We start from the raw sequence: 17,719 nt of genomic DNA, 5'->3' as shown, positions 1-17,719 counted from the left end.
GACTGCATTTGCCCTAAGATTTGTATATGAAGACTAGTACTTATCATGCTTATGAACAACTGTTAATTAAATCAAAAGTACTTAGTTTAAAAATCAGAAGAATTAGAATGATAGCAATATAGAGGTGTATAAAATTATTAATAAACATGTCTGTTATATCTACATGAACTTATTGAAATTAAACAAGAATGTGTAAAAAGTACACGGATGCCCCATTCGCACTATCCTTTTCCATGTTCAGTGGACCGTGAAATGGGGTCAACATTCTAATTTGGTATTTAAATTAGAAAGATCATATCATAGGGAACATGTGTACTTAGTTTCAAGTTGATTGGACTTCAACTTCATCAAAAACTACCGGCTTGACCAAAAACTTTAACCCGAACTTCGCACTATCGTTTTCTATGTTCAGTGGACCGTGAAATTGGGATCAAAACTTTAATTTGGCATTAAAATTAGAAAGATCATATCATGGAGAACATGTGTACTAAGTTTAAAGTTGATTGGACTTCAACTTTATTGAAAACTACCTTGACCAAAATGTGACTTTAACCTGAATCCTGGCGAACGGACGCACAGACGGACGGACAGACAGACGAACGACCGTACAGACAAGAAAACATAATGCCCCTCAACTATCGTAGGTGGGGCATAAAAATGTAATTACTCTTTTAGAAATAACAACATAACAGATGTTCCCAGGGTAAGGACAACTAACCGGCATGGGCTACACTCATTCAGATATGCAGGAGCCAAACTCTAGAACGAACTACCGAACAATTATAATATGGCATTATTGTACAGTACAAAAATCATGGTAATGTTAAAAGTACATAGATTTGTAGTTATGCTTAGAGTTATAATGATCAAACGTCATAAAACGAATGATGACGTTGCAAGATTGTTGTTGCTTAGGCTATATAGATAGTCTGCAAACATTTGTTGTACGACGGTGTTCATTTTGCAGCAGTCATGAGTTTTCAAATCGCATATTGTGGAAGCGAATGTTTCGAAATCGATGAGCAGAAAGAACACGGTGAAAATAAGGACAACAATATTCAGACTAGATTACAAAGCAATACAGAGGACGCAAAAAATAGTGAAGGCGCAAGCTTTGCAACTGAGGTAACATCAAAATGGCTAAGCTTTTCATTCAAGCTTCATGATTTCGTGAATACTAACTACAATCGTTATATTGAAGATTTTACCGATGATGAAGTTGAGAACAAAATTAAGCGTAGAAGAAATGGCGGTTTTGTTGTAAAACAAGTTACAAATGAACATAAATCTTTCATATCATCGATCGATTTTGGTAACACACAAACGGACTCAAAGCAGACGGACACGGACACTGTCGCCTTGAATGAAGGACTAGCAGAAATCAAGGATGCATTTGTCAAACCTCCTGTGAAAATGTCTGGATTCCTGTCGTCTGTAGGGCAGCCGTGGACAGCAGACGACAATATTGCCAATGACGAAAATGTCACCACAGTGGAGCAGGTTCAACCAGAAGGGTGCTTTTGTTGGCCACTTGTTCATCTGGTAAGTATGTATGAAAAATTGCATCACAATCCATTTTATTTTTACTGTTAATGATATTTTAACAAGGTAAAACAGAAACATATTGACTATTGTGAACAGTTTCAAAGGAAATAGTTTGAAATATATAACAGAGGAAAAAACGGATAACAAAAAATAAATTATTAATAACAGATACAGAAGATTCCACTTTTTAAGCCTCTTACTTGTTTGTGATAATGACTATTTAGCTATTATGTCAGCTTTCCGTATATATATATTGTTGTGAATGGTCATATTATAAGAAATCTTGCTGGTAAATATAATTACTATTACCGCAACACATACCTGTATGAGGACTTCGGATTCTGCTATCGTCCACTCAAACGTTGAAGCAAAATTTACTTATAGTATTTAAAAACCCTTTTTCATTGCTCAGTTTTTCTTTCCTCGCTAAATGAATATTGTAAATATCATAAAATTGCAGAATTGTGTTTGTTTGAGAGCAAACCATATAGATATCGGAAGATGGGGTATGAGTGCCAATGAGACAACTCTCCATCAAAATAATAATTTATAAAAGTAAACCATAATAGGCCAACGGGTACGGCTTTCAACACGGAGCTGTTAAGTTTACATCTCTCAAAAACGCCTCATATTTGCAAAGCTGACTTTTTATTGAAGTCTTGTTGTATTATAGATTTACAGAATACGATACCGATTGTTTGACAAGAAAAAGGACAAAGAACTTAAAAAAAGACAAAAATCCAAGGATTAGTAATATAGACAAATATAACGGTATGTTTTCCAAAAATAAATTATGTATACTACTTGCCACTGGATATTTACCATACAGAATAAGCCAATAAACCAATTAATTTTATTTTTATTTATATTTGCCACTGGACATTTACCATACAGAATGAGCCAATAAACAAATTAATTTTATTTTTATTTATATTTAAACCAGTGGCGGATCCAGAACAAAAATTGGGGGTGGTCCCAAATAAATATTGAATGGTATGATTATTTTTGACATTATGGAAGATCATGAATTTGGACAACACCATGCAATGCACATATTCCTAGGTAAAGGAATTTAAAGACATGTAAAACTGATTTTTATTTAAGACGCTTATATATATAGACAATATATTGCAATTTAAAATAGCAAAACATACATGTACATGCAACTGTCATCTGAATGAGGCAAGCTGTAAAAAAAGTTTAGCTAAAATGTTCCGAATCGGTAAAAATAGTTCTACGTAAAATTGTTCAAAATTTACTAATTTAACAAAGAGTCGTTTATCAGGTCATTCAACATCATGCGTCGCGGGTGTTTCCTTGCAAAGTTATCTATAATTTGTTTTATGTTTAGTTCCAAACTGTAGTGCACATGCATCAACGCAAGTCCGTTTAAACGCGATTGTCCCATAATTGTTCTCATGTAGGTTTTTAAAAGTGATAACTCACTGTTGGATCGCTCACATTCGCAACTCGTCACCCCCATGGTAGCTATGATTTTTAAGATAACAGAAATATTTGGAAAGTCTGTTTTGTAACATACTTTCAGAGCACCGGATACAGTTTCTGGTTTTGAAAGCATTGACTCGCAAGTCTTTTGCCACAAACGCAGTTCGGACGGCATTGCAGATGGACTCGGCAAATCAGTATGGTAAAAGTCTACAAAATGTTTAATTTCATCAAATGTTGCGCTTTGTACAAATGCCGGTACCAACTTCAGTGCTTGAATTGCTGTTGATTTTGGGGGAAAGGGGTGGGGCTCACAGAGATAGATAAATAAATTTAATTCATTCATAATGGTTGTTTTTTTCAAAATGTACATAAATGAAATTTAAAACCGAGACTCCGTTAGTTGGACAATGCTATTATATATGGAAATTTCACTTAAAAATACAAAAATAATTTGTATTTACCTTTCAAAATAAGAAGTCAACTTCTTCATATTGACGAGCTGTTTTGACAATTTAATTAGATGTATACAGGTGAAACGCATTGATCCGTATATATTCTATCATTGTGACACCTCTAGGTATCCAGGTAATCCATAACCAATTAGTGCGATGAAAGGATTAATCTTAAGTATTAATTTGCTAATTAGCTAGTTATTGAAAAAATAGACACTTAAAAATTTTGAGGTTCGTCATGGGGGTGGTCCGGTGCGCCGTGGGACCACCCCCTGGATCCGCCACTGTAAACCAAATACATTTTTATACCTCTACTTGGCAAAAAAAATAAATTATACTGGTAATATGTAATGGTAGTAGAATAAACGATACTTCTTCAGAGATACTTCTTAGTATAATTATTTTGAAAATATTAGCCTTTTTAATTCATTGCAATTATTTCTTTTTTTTCAGATATTAAAAGAAGAAGACAGAAGAATCGACTTGCCTGAAATTTTTATGAATAAACGAGATAAAAAAAAGTTCACCTTAATTAAAAATCATGGCTCCAGACGTGCACGACATGGACTATTTGACATAAACGCTGTTTCGGTGTAATTCAGTTTGTCTAACAAGCATCCGTTAAATTATCCTTGCTTTTTCCAAATGATTTTTTAATAGGTTGTACCACTGTCTCAGATAAGGGGAAGGTTGGGATCCCGCTAACACGTTTAACCCAGCCACATTCTGTATGTATGTGTCTATCCCAAGTCAGGAAGCTGTAATAATTCAGTGGTTGTCGTTTGTTGATGTGCTACATATTTGTTTTTTCGTTCAATTTTTGTACATAAATGAGGCCGTTACTTTTCTCCTTTGAATTGTTTTACATTTTTTTTTTATTTCGGAGCCTTTTATAGCTGACTATGCGGTATGGGCTTTGTTCATTGTTGAAGGCAGTACAGTAACCTATAGTTTTTAGATAATGTAAATTCTGTAAATCTTCATTCAGTTTTTACAGAATAAAAAATGTGTTATCTCCCATTGTATGTAAACCAACTTTTATAGAATACGGATTACAGAAATCATTGAGGAACAGATATACTAGTATTGACGGTACTAGATATACTGTTTTAGGTATAAACTTGTGGTACTTACATATTTTTTCTTCAAATTATTTATACAATTTATATCAAACGCCATTTATATATATGTAAGACAATGATATTATGATAACAACGAGGTCAAAATAAAGTTTGTTCGACATTGTTTAGGTTGAAACAACCGAATTCTGACGGAGTCATGTGTCACGAAATATGAATCAAATATATCGGAAATAGGAGAAGAATTGAGTATACAATTTGTACCATGCATGTCTGTCATATTTGTAATTCGTAAATTGTGTTGTTTTTCATTTACACTGAGAACCAGGAACTGTGGAATATGTCAACGAAACAACCCCGACTACAGAGCAGACAACAGCCGAAGGCCACCAATGGGTCTTTAACGCAGCCAGAAAACCCCGCACCTGGAGGCAGGCCCCAGCTGACCCTTAAATACAATTTATACCGTTTGTTTTCTCGTTCCCATTGTTACACATTTTTCTGCTTGTCCTCTTATGATTGCTGATTATACGTGATGGGTTTTCCTCTCTGATAAAGGCCGTACAGTGTCCTTTAATTGCTTACTTTCATTAAATCTAAACTCTGGTGGATAGTTTTCTCATTTGCAATCATGTACCACAACTCTTTATTTACATATACATATACTGGCCTCCGATCGTGTCCATCCTTAGTTCTAAGTGTGTTTGTTTCTCTTGGCCACAATTCCATCTGTTCTTGTCCATAGCTGCCTCCGTACGTACCTTCTTACTTTATAAGTATTTATTTAATATCTATGAATTCTCGTTTCTTTTACGAGATTTGGCATTTAAGACATGTCTGAAAAGTGACTGCTAGCTTGAGCTTGATTTATAAGAGCTATACATCAACATATTGAAGTTTATTAAACTATTATATTGTAATAACAACTATTTACTTTAAAAGGGTAATTTGTTACTTCATTTTGTGACTTTATTTTGCATAAAATTAGGTTGAACGCTAACCAATAACCGATATAGAAAATAATGCAACCATCTCTTTTACCTTCTGAAATATCATTGACTGGTTATTCTCTCTTGTACCTGAGAATTACATATTTGTGAGCTTGTAAAATCATGCGAAAAACATTATTGAAATTGTTTTGAAATCATTTTCAGTCAGATCTTTGGCCAATGTTATAACTTTGCCGTTTTGGGGTTTTTGCCCCAAATAGACTCAATTTGAGTGTTGTATAAATATGTGCACTTTAAACGAGAACAGAAAATAGCCAATTAAACATGTAAAAACTAATCTTGGTGTTCTTATAAACCATCTTTGAAGGCTAAATAAGTACTCAGCTGTCTGAAAATGAATTTTATTACACAATAACTTTCATATTTGAAAAATGCACAGTGGCCAAAATGCGAAACTAAACTCCGAACTGTGTATTGCTACCTTAGAGTTATAATGACCAAACGTCATAAAACGAATGATGACGTTGCAAGATTGTTGTTGCTTAGGTTATATAAATAGTCTGCAAACATTTGTTGTACGACGGTGTTCATTTTGCAGCAGTCATGAGTTTTCAAATCGCATATTGCGTAAGTGAATGTTTCGAAATCGATGAGCAGAAAGAACACGGTGAAAATAATGACAGCAGTATCCAGACTAGATTACAAAACAATACAGAGGACGCCAAAAATGGTGAAGGCGCCAAAAGCTTTGTAACTGAGGTACCATCAAAATGGCTAAGCTTTTCATTCAAGCTTCATGATTTCGTGAATACTAACTACAATCGTTATATAGAAGATTTTACGAATGATGAAGTTGAGAACAAAAATAAGCGTAGAAGAAATGGCGGTTTTGTTATAAAACAAGTTCCAAATGAACATAAATCTTTCATATCACCGATCGATTTTGGTAACACACAAACGGACTCAAAGCAGACGGACACGGACACTGTCGCCTTGAATGAAGGACTAGCAGAAACAAAGGATGCATTTGTCAAACCTCCTGTGAAAATGTCTGGATTCCTGTCGTCTGTAGGGAAGCCGTGGACAGCAGACGACAATATTGCCAATGACGAAAATGTTACCACAGTGGAGCAGGTTCAACCAGAAGGGTGCTTTTGTTGGCCTCTTGTTCATCTGGTAAGTATGTAGGAAAATGGCTTCACAATCCAATTTTTTTTTACTGTTAATGTTATTTTAACAAAGTAAAACAGAAACATATTGACTGTTGTGAACAGTTTCAAAGGAAATAGTTTCAAATATATAACAGAGGAAAAACAGATTACAAAAAATTAATCATTAATAACAGATACAGAAGATTCCACTTTTTAAGCCTGTTATTTTTTTGTGATTATGACTATTTAGCTATTATGTCAGCTTTCCGTATATTTTGTTGTAAATGGTCATATAAGAAATCTTGCCTGTAAATATATAATTACTATTACCGCAACACATACCTGTATGAGGACTTCGGATTCTGGTATCGTCCATTCAAACGCTGAAGCAAGTTTTACTTATAGTATCTTAAAACCCCTTTTTCATTGCTCAATTTTTCTTTCCTCGCCAAATGAATATTGTAAATATCATTAAATTGAAGAACTGTTTTTGTTTGAGAGCAAACCATATAGATATCGGAAGATGGGGTATGAGTGCCAATGAGACAACTCTCTATCCAAATAATAATTTATATAAGTAAACCACTATAGGCCAAGGTACGGCCTTCAACACGGACCTGTTATCTTGAAGTTTACATCTCTCAAAAACCCCTCATATTTGCAAAGCTGATATAAATCTTTTTTTTTTGCGACTTTAAATTGAAGTATTGTGGTATTGTAGATTTACAGAATACGATACCGATTGTTTGACAAGAAAAAGGACAAGGAACTTAAAAAAAAGACAAAAATCTAAGGATTAGGAATATAGAAAAATACTAAGGTATGTTTCCCAAAATTAATTATGTATAATACTTGCCACTGGACATTTACCATACAAAATCATCAAATAAACCTATTGATTTTATTTTTAATTATATACTTTAACCAAATACATTTATAGACCTCTTAACAAGTTGTTGGCCAAAAAAAATTATATGTGTAATATGTAATTGTAGATTAAACGATACTTCTTAAGTATAATTATTTTGAAAATAATAGCCTTTTTAATTCATTGCAATTATTTCTTTTTTTTCAGATATTAAAGGAATAAGACAGAAGAATCGAGTTGCCTGAAATTTTTATTAATAAAAGAGACCGAAAAAAAAATCGAAGTTCACCTTATTTAGAAATCATGGCTTCAGACGTGCACGACATGAAATATTTGACATAAGCGCTGTTTTTGGTGAAATTCAGTTTGTCTACCAAGCATCCTTTTTATCCTTGCTTTTTCCAAATGATTTTCTAAAAGGTGGTGTGTATGGGATGGTTGGGATCCCGCTAACACGTTTAACCAGCCACATTCTGTATGTATGTGCCTGTCCCAAGTCAGGAGGTTGTCGTTTGTTGATGTGTTACATATTTGTTTTTCGTTCATTTTTTGTACAATAACAAAGCCGTTATGCCGGCCTTTTGAATTGTTTTACATTTTTTTCGGGGCCTTTTATAGCTGATTATGCGGTATGGGCCTTGCTTATTGTTGAAGGCCTTACGGCGACTTATAGTTTTTAAATGTAAATAAAAAATCTTCATTCAGTATTTACAGAAAAAAAATTAGTTATCTCCCATTGTATGTGAACCAATTTTATGTATGTTAGAGTACTTGTTCTTAAATAAAAAGGTGAAATTCAATAAATCCTTGCACGAGACAGGGTCTTGACGGGGTTCAGTTTACATAACAAAGAATAGTAACTTTTATCAGCGCAAATTATACCCACGAGAGACACAAAGGCATATCAAATGCATTAACAATATACAATTAATGACTAGAGAAATTGAGAGAAAAAAAGGATAAATATGAATATAAAAGACTTGTGATCTAAAATACCACGGCCGACGCTCGGCTAACCGAGAGATTGGTCGGTTAATCTATATTGAGTATGCGGCTATATCGGCGGTTGGTCTGTTAATCGGGTTGGCTAAAGTCTGTTAATCAGGTGTTATCGAGAAAATCATTGAAAATTCAGCATGTTTCAATGTATAACTTTGTAAATATACTTTCATCATAAAAAGTATTCATGTATAACAAAACAATTCAATGTACTGAATTTAGTGGTGTAATTATTATTTTTCTAGCTTCGATGTACGATCTATAAAATGAAAAGGCGGGTTACTCATCATTAAATTTATACACATTTTCTGACACACTTAAAATGTACACAAAATGACACATTGGTTAAATTTACTTGCATTCAATATTTTTAACATCGAAAAAAGAAAAGCATTATGTTTGTTAACCATATTGATATCATTGTGTGAAAAATCTACACGAAAATCTGTATTTTGGTGACATAAATCAATCTTTATTTAAAACCTGGTCTGTTAATGGGTCGGATGTATAAAACCCGGTCTGCTAATTGGTCTGTTAAGAGTTATGAATGGCAATAAAAGTATAATGTTATTGCTATATGGGGTGTTATCTGATCAAATGAGTAGGCTCAAGACGAGCGGCTAAAATATTCGAAAACAACACATGAGCAATGAAACATAACATATACGGAAACAACACATGAAATTGAAAATTGATAAAAATGGTTTCAAAAAAGTGTAATATTAAAGTAATATTAATTTCATCCAAGAATGATCGCATATATCATGTTGATTCTGTTTAATTGTCATGAATGACACAAATTTGTCATCTACATTGGTAACCAGTATATAAATCAGAGATAGTAACTAAACACCAGTAAGTAAAATATATTGGGATGACAAAATATGAAAAATAAAGAAAGAATAATGAGTAAGATAAATAAGATGTAGAAAAAAATGACATAACAATTTAAAGAATACAGAAATAAACAATACCTCCCAATCCGGACCCTCATGGTATACACAAGAATCTGGATGGAAACGCGGAATAAAGAATAATATATAAGGACAGAAAAGAGTGATACATTGCTAAAACCGAGAGAAAAATAATACTTGTTTAAGAATACAAACATGATTGAAAAACCGATGGCTGTTGAAACAGTAACGGATTGCGATGTACTTATATTGGTGACACATTCTAGAAGTTTACATGCGGACAACTATGGTGGCAGGTTAATGCCATTTTGCGTTTTAGCGATTTTGCGTTTTCGCCTTACATATTCTATATAACGAAAACGCGAAAACGCGAAACCGATTTCTCGTTTTCGACTTCGCGTTTTCGCCCTATAGAATATGAAAGGGGAAATCGCGAAAACGCGTAATGGACTTCACCGGCCAACATAGACAACTGTATTTCTCCTCTGCACTTATGTAGAAAGGAACTAAACCGAATAAAATGAATTGAAACTTAAAATAACCAAATGTAGCTGCATTAGCTCCTTTCCGTTTACTTCTTTAGACTGATTTGTAAACAACATATGATTAAGTAATAGAAGAAAAGAACCAATGAGATGATGCTGACGAATTAGGGTTTAACGTCCAGTGACAAATATCATGCTCATATGTGAACGAGAACACGTTATATGTACCCTGTGTTGTATTAGAAAGACACTTTCAGTCGGAATTGAGAACGTGCTACTTCGAACAGACACAAAAATTAAGGTTAATTGAAAACGTCAATAAAAAATTCATGCATATTCCAGAGGCCAATCCATATCACGCTATATTGAAGTGACACACTCTTAAATAAAATGCAAAGAAAGTCAAAATAAAAATGCTCTTTCTAGGATACTGGGCACCGTATTGTCATTTTTGTTTACTCAGGAACATCTCATTCTTAAATTTTTCAAGGGGAAAATATAAAGTAGCAAAATTATTGTCGTGGCTAAATAACTCTTAACTGACACAATTTCAATTGCTATGCGTATAAGCATAAATACTACATACTTGCGCGACGCATTTTAGTTTTACTGAAAACTGCGCAGACTAAGAAATGTTTTTACAAGTGCAAAATGTTCTATAATCATGATAATAGATACACTTTTCTTTTTTTGATTTGGTTCTTATAACATGCCTAAAATCTGTATATTTAATAGAGTTTGACATTAGATTAAGCGTTTTACTCTTAACAGACGTATAACCAACCCGATTAACAGACCAATCGCCCATATAGCCGCATACTCAATATAGATTAACCGACCAATCTCTCGGTTAGCCGAGTGTCGGCCGTGAATACAGATTACAGAAATCACTGAGGAATATACATATATATACTATTATTGACGTTGCTAGATACACGGTTACAGGAAGAAATGAACCATGAACGAAATCATGAAATAACAAATAACTTGATCAAATTCTTTTTATGGAAATTTTACAAAATGATTAAATCCAATTTTACTTTCAGTCCCTTTATGCCTAGCTCCACCACTGTATTACAGAGTTACCCACGTCTTCTATATCTATATACATATGCCCCATGTGCCCGTGAGCCTATAACAGCGAAAACTTCAATGGACATTTTTGTTAGAGAAATAATGGAAACTGGCTTGATTTCGAGTTGTACTGTCTAGTCAACAATAAATAACTTAATCATACTTACCTACATAATTTTTTTTCATAATCAATACAATTTGTGTCAAACGCCATTTATATATAAGACAATGACATGATGATAACGAGGTCAAAATGAAGGTTGCTCGGCATTGTTTTAGGTTGAAACAACCGAATTCTGAAGGAATCATGTGCCACGAAATATATCGAAAATAGGAGAAGAATTGAGGATATATATACAATTTGTTCCTTGCATGTCTGACAATTTGTTTTTCGTAAATTGTTTTGCTTTGCATTTTTAACAACTGAGAATAGAACTGGGGAATATGTCGAGAGACAACATCCCGACTAAAGAGCAGACAACAGCCGTAAGCCATCAATGGGTTTTCATCGCAGCCAGAAAATCCCGCACCCGGAGGCAGGCCTCAGCTGACCCTAAATAAGAGTGTAGATCGTTAGTTTTCTCGTTTCATGCATTGTTATAAACTTCTGGTCTTTTGTATACATGTAGCTGATTATACGGTAGGGGGTTTCCTCTTTGTCTTAGGCCGTAAGGTGTCCTTTAATTGCTTACTTTCGATAAATCTAAACTGTGGTGGATAGTTGTCTCATTTGAAATCATATACCACAACTCCTTATTTACATATACATATCCTGATGATGGGGGCCATTAACATGTTAACAACACCTCAATTTTGGCAAAAACAGTTAACAAAAATGCAAAAATGCTGATAACAGTACACAAAGTGGGTTGAAAACAGTTAACATATTTAATTGATCTCAGATAACAACACCTTGAAAAGGGCCAAAACATGTTAACACAAAAAGGTATTGCCCCCCTCCCCCCCTTATCCTGTATTCCAATCGTGTCAATCCTTAGTTTTATGTATTTTGGTTTCTTTTGGCCAAAGTGCCATCTGTTTTTCTTCGTGGTCTATGGTTTATGGGTGCCTCCCTTCGTACCTAATCTAATTTTAATACCTCAGCACTACATACATTGTATTGATAAATTCGTTTCTCTTACGATATTTGACATTTAAGAATGTCTGAAAAGTGGTTGCTAGCTTGAGCATGATGTATAAGAGCTATACATAGACATATTCGGCTCATATTATAAAACCTTTCTGAAACGAAGAACTGTGTCACTTAATAGGAACTAGATAAACTAAGGTTATCTTTGTCTTATAATAAATACACTTGTCATAATGATACGGAAAAAGAAACACGGTTTGTATAGATATTATCAATTGATGTAGTATCTTATCGTAGGCCAGCGGAAAGTTGAAAAACAATGACATACTATAAGGCTTGAAACTAGGCAATAGTTACAATCACAAGTTCAATAGATTTGAAATAAGTTATCATTTGTAGTAAATTCATTTTTTTGCGCATTTTTGTAATAACAAATACAAATGCCATATATCCAATAAAATTATGCCAGTAATTATTTGGTTCAAACTTGCGTGTTTAGAACTTTCCGTTTTTGCGGCATGAAGTGGTTGTTCGGGCTGCACATGGCGATCCCTTAAAACTTTATTTCGTCGATGGCATATACTTAGATACGATTGCATTATATATCACAATATATAGTATTCACCAAAAAGATTATCAATTTCACTGGCACCGGAGTACGTTAGATCATTGAATATTGTTTTATTTCAGTTGTTTTAATAGCAAGTAAACTCATTATAGATACCAGGATTAAAATTGTATACGCCCCGATGCACGTTTTGTCTACAAAGACTCGTTAGTAACGTCAGAAGGCCAAATGAAGTTCGAAGTTGAAGAGCATTGAGGACCTAAAACAGTTGTTATGTATACAGTGATGGAAACCTATGGCACTTCATATTATTAATGTGTACTTATATTTTGGCAGTGCACAAGGTCATACTTTTCTCAGACTGCTAATGACGTCTTTTGAATGTGTACTAATATTGATACATTTGTCTGGAATAATGATTTATTTATCAGTTGTACTTAACTTTGAACTAGCTTTCAGCCTAGCTTTTCTTAAATTGGTTCTTTGCGTCTGATGTCTTTATGTTTTGTTTTTGTGTTTCGTGCTACTCTGAGGCGTCAAAAGCTTATCAACTGATATTTACAGTATTCTTTTTATATATTTTGCAGTTACACCAATGTCCACGGTTAGGGAAAGGTCGAGCTCTCAAAAACATGTTTAATCCCGTTACATTCTTTATGCTCATGTTTAAACTGTTAGCAGCCGGCAATTAAGTGGTTGCTGATACAACTTTTCGTTTTTTGCTTTGTAACCAATCTTTTAAAGCAGACTATATTGTATGGCTTTTGTTCATTGTTGGAGGCTGTATATGTTTGACGACATTAAAAGAGGGACGAAAGATACCAAAGGGACAGTCAAACTCATAAATCTAAAACAAACTGACAACGCCATGGCTAAAAATGAAAAAGACAAACAGAAAAACAATAGTACACATGACACAACATAGAAAACTCAAGAATAAACAACACGAACCCCACCAAAAACTAGGGGTGATCTCAGGTGCTCAGCGAGGGTAAGCAGATCCTGCTCCACATGTGGCACCCGTCGTGTTGCTTATGTGATTACAAATCCGGTAAATAGTCTAATTTGGTAGGTCACATTCATCAAAGGGAAGGGGCTTGTAGTTACGACGTAAGGAACATATCCGATATCATTTGTGAAACGGTTATTCCATAACGGTCAACCAACTCGTGATGGCGTCAGTAAAATTTACGAAGGGATGATTTCAACTTCACCATTTGGAACTCTTGGTTTAATAGCTTCCTTGTGAGCAGTAACCCTCTATCAAGAAAATCATGATAGGAAAAGCAAGCACGGGAATATCGTATCAATTGGGAGATATATACCCCGTATGCAGGTGCTGCTGGAATGTTGCTACTTAGAAATGGAAAGTTCACAATTGGAAAGCTGAAACCATCTCTTTTGTCGTAAAGTTTTGTTTTCAACCGACCCTCATTGTCAATTAAGATGCTTACATCCAAGTCTCGTTGATAGCTTTCTCATTGGCATTCATATGACACCATATTAATGCTATATGAATTATTTTGCTGTAAAAATTTTGTTACATGTTCAGTATGTGGTAAAAGGTGTGATGACGAATACGATGATTTCAACATTCCGCATCGTTATGATAAAAATCAAATAACTGAAATACTGAACATCGGATGACCGCAAGTTCTTGTGGATGGTCAAGAACACATATGTCACAGAAAAAGATCACATCTCTATACCTGAAACTGAGGTTAATGTACAGAGATATATTTTTTCTGAGACAAGTTCGTGTATGGATGATGAATAATGACAGGAAATTCAACCGTCCCGTAATAACTATTATCGCTATTTTGTGCATTTTTTCTTTGATCTTTTTTGTGATAATTTTCATATCATGCTTCTCGCTTGAGATGGAAAAATTATCGCTAGAAACTAAGGAGACCACGTGGCGTTGCTAACGAAATTGACATTGAAATTGACAACGTCGTCATAGGTAAAATAGCGATAAACAGATTATCATTGGTCATCTCAACTCGATTGCTTTTCTCACTTTCGCTGTTCCAGCTCAAGCGAGAAAATCAATCTCGTTGAGATGATCAACGATAATCTATAATTATATTGTAGTGATACTAATCAGCATACCTGGGACTATTATACTAATATAATAAAAGTCAGACGGACGAATGAATGGACGCACAGACCAGAAAACATAATGCCCTTCTACTATCGTAGGTCAGGCATAAAAACGTACACATGGCGATATTTAACAGGGTTCTTCTAGTTTCTCCCAATTTGTCAATTACTTGCCTCTTGACGTATTTTAAGTTTGTTATGTAAGTGGGTTGCATTATACATTTTTATAAAGAATATCTGGAACTGATAGCAGGGGGCTCTTGGTTACATTGTTTTACTTGAGTGATGTTATTTTATGTTTTGTTGATGATGCGGTTTGTTTTATTGTACGTATTTTCAAATATTTGTCACTGCACAAACACATCAGAACACGCGTACACAACACTTTGAAATTCTAACACTAAAACTTTTAATATGAAAATAAAATTTCATTAATTTACAATTGAGATCAATTAAGTAATAGATAAAACAACACATATCATGTACACACATATATATGTATAACAATAAATATAATTACTGTGTAGTGTTATATATTTAGATATATATTATATGTATATGTGTAATTCAGTTTATATGTTTTACGGAACTGTACAAGTGATGTCCGGAAACGCCTTTTTTGTTTTACTCTCTCTTATTTAAAATGTCGTTAACGTAAGATGTGTTTTTGTTCATGAGCTAGTCGCAACCCCAACACTAATATTAATAAGACGAGGCGATATCGTTACATGGTGGAGTGACCCTAAAAAGATTATTAGGAGACTTTTAACAATTTTATGAGAATATTTGCTGTTTTTAAAAGACATTTTAATTATTTTTGAAAATGTGACTCCCGTTGATAATACATGTAGACCCCATACACAAGGACGATACACGTGGTTTGTTCGGCAATGTGATCAGGCAAGTAAAATTGAAAGATTCCTAGCCAGCACTGAATATTATCAATGGAAATATATCTAATATTACTAATATAGCTGGTGAACAAGCCCAATTCGATATGTGGCTTCATGAAAATCAGTTTGGACCCAAGGCAAAGACTAAATTGAATTCTCGACCTCCGCTGCAAAGTTAGACATTGAATTTTCTTTTTTCATTGGATTTTTTTTATGATTTGGCAAAATATTATCTTCATTTAATAATACTAGCATTAACGATTTACACTCGTAAGATTTATCTCATGAGTACGTGTGCCTGACAGCTGAAACGACCTGCAATTTCTTTAAAATATTTTATGGAACCTGTTCAAACGAAACTCGACGACATTGAATTGCAAGACCATATATCTATGGATGAGGATTATCCCGATAGTATACCTGTTAGAACTAACCCAAACAGCATTTATGACAATTTATTGGATGATATTTCCGTCTCCGAAAAGACGAGCAACTCGGACAATATTTTATTTGTTCAAAATAACAAAGCTCTGTCTCGCCAGAAGTGCACCAATAAATTTAATACCGGCCAGGTCAAAATATCAAAAATTTATTAACTTTTGTGAAGTAAAGAGAACCAAAGTAAATTGTCGACCTCCGCGACATATTTAAACATTTTCTTTTCTTTATTCAGTGGATTGTATTTATTTCCGCATTTAATCAGGAGAATATTGTAAAAACAACATAACCTTCATTTATTTGGCTTCTACGATGTGTATCAACTCGTTAGATTTATCTCATGAGTGCGTGCGCATACAACTTTATCAGCTGTTAATATACATATATTCACAAGTAGACTATTTGTCTGTGAGAGTTTTCTCATGACTACATGCGCAATATAACTGTATATATTCACAAGTTACTATTTGTCTGTGAGATTTATCTCATGACAATTTAATAAAGTAGCTATGTACAACGTAACATTTATCGAAATTTGGAACATCGACTCATGATATTCATAATTCGTCAAGGATCTGTGTGATATTTTTAGTGCCGTCTGTATTTTATTCTACCGCAAACTTACTTGTGAGATTTATCTCATAGTAAGATATCCGTTTACTGGATATCCGTAAATGAAGACCAAGAGGCAAAAGAGAAAGATTAATATGAACATTTATTGCATGTTCCCTATTATATTTTGTATTATTATGCATTGATGTGTTTATTATATATGATTCCGGCATCACTTACATTTTTGCTACTTAAAATATGATTATTGAAATATCGTATTTTGTATTGATTATTGATAACATGAATAATATTGTTTGATTGATTAACATGTTTTTGTTTTATATCGAAGCTTTTATTAGACTTTAAGGGCAGTTAGCCTGAATTACTTTTGAAAGGCAAATTCATTGACTTTAGAACATGTAGTTAAAAGAAGGGTTTTTTGTGTGTTTTTTTTTTTTCATTTCGAATATAGGATTTTGCGTATCGTATAAAACTTTTGTTTGTAATTTCGAAAGTTGCAAGGATTAGTTGAAGACTTAATCGTATTGTCAAAACTTTATAAAGAAAACTACACTTTATTTTAAGAAATGAACATTGTTTTTCTGTAGTGCAGATTGTTAGTGAAATAAGTTTAATACCCCCAAAACATGGAAATTGGAATAGTAAGGCATAGATAACCAAATGAGATTGTATGAATACCTGTCAGTGACTTTTATATGTTAATCACGAATAACCTGAGTAGTATTGCTGTGAATAGTATGGTTCACGAGAAATTCAGAGTGCATGAGAGTAGTATGAGCTGGTCTTATATTGTATTTTTGTGTGAGACTCTTTGAAAGTGTGCATATTTTATCACGTTTAGCATTTATCTACAAAATAAGAGTAAGGTCTCTGGTGATTTCATAGTAATTTATATCATATGATATTAACTGTCACGTTTATGACGAACAAGATATTTTCTATACATGTAGTACTCTGCAATTTGTTACAAGATGCTTATTCCACAAAGTTATCCATACCAGTTACTTGTTTGTTTTTATATATTGAAAGTTTGAATATTATGGAAGTTAGAAAGCTATATTGGTATTATTGATCATGTATTTTATTTG

The 17,719-nt window shown here is 33.6% G+C and overlaps 1 long non-coding RNA gene across 1 annotated transcript; it reads left to right on the top strand.

Moving 5' to 3' along the window:
- Positions 1 to 11: 11 nt before the first annotated feature.
- LOC143057617 (uncharacterized) lies at positions 12 to 3,967 on the top strand. The gene is made up of 3 exons (XR_012972756.1): positions 12 to 1,542; positions 2,219 to 2,316; positions 3,900 to 3,967. It is a non-coding gene; the product is annotated as an uncharacterized LOC143057617 (long non-coding RNA).
- Positions 3,968 to 17,719: the final 13,752 nt, after the last annotated feature.

Source organism: Mytilus galloprovincialis, chromosome 13 (assembly GCF_965363235.1).
Source record: "Mytilus galloprovincialis chromosome 13, xbMytGall1.hap1.1, whole genome shotgun sequence".
NCBI classification, from domain to species: domain Eukaryota; kingdom Metazoa; phylum Mollusca; class Bivalvia; order Mytilida; family Mytilidae; genus Mytilus; species Mytilus galloprovincialis.
The sequence above is the reverse complement of the archived record's forward strand: the minus strand, read 5'-3'. Positions and strand labels throughout refer to the sequence as shown.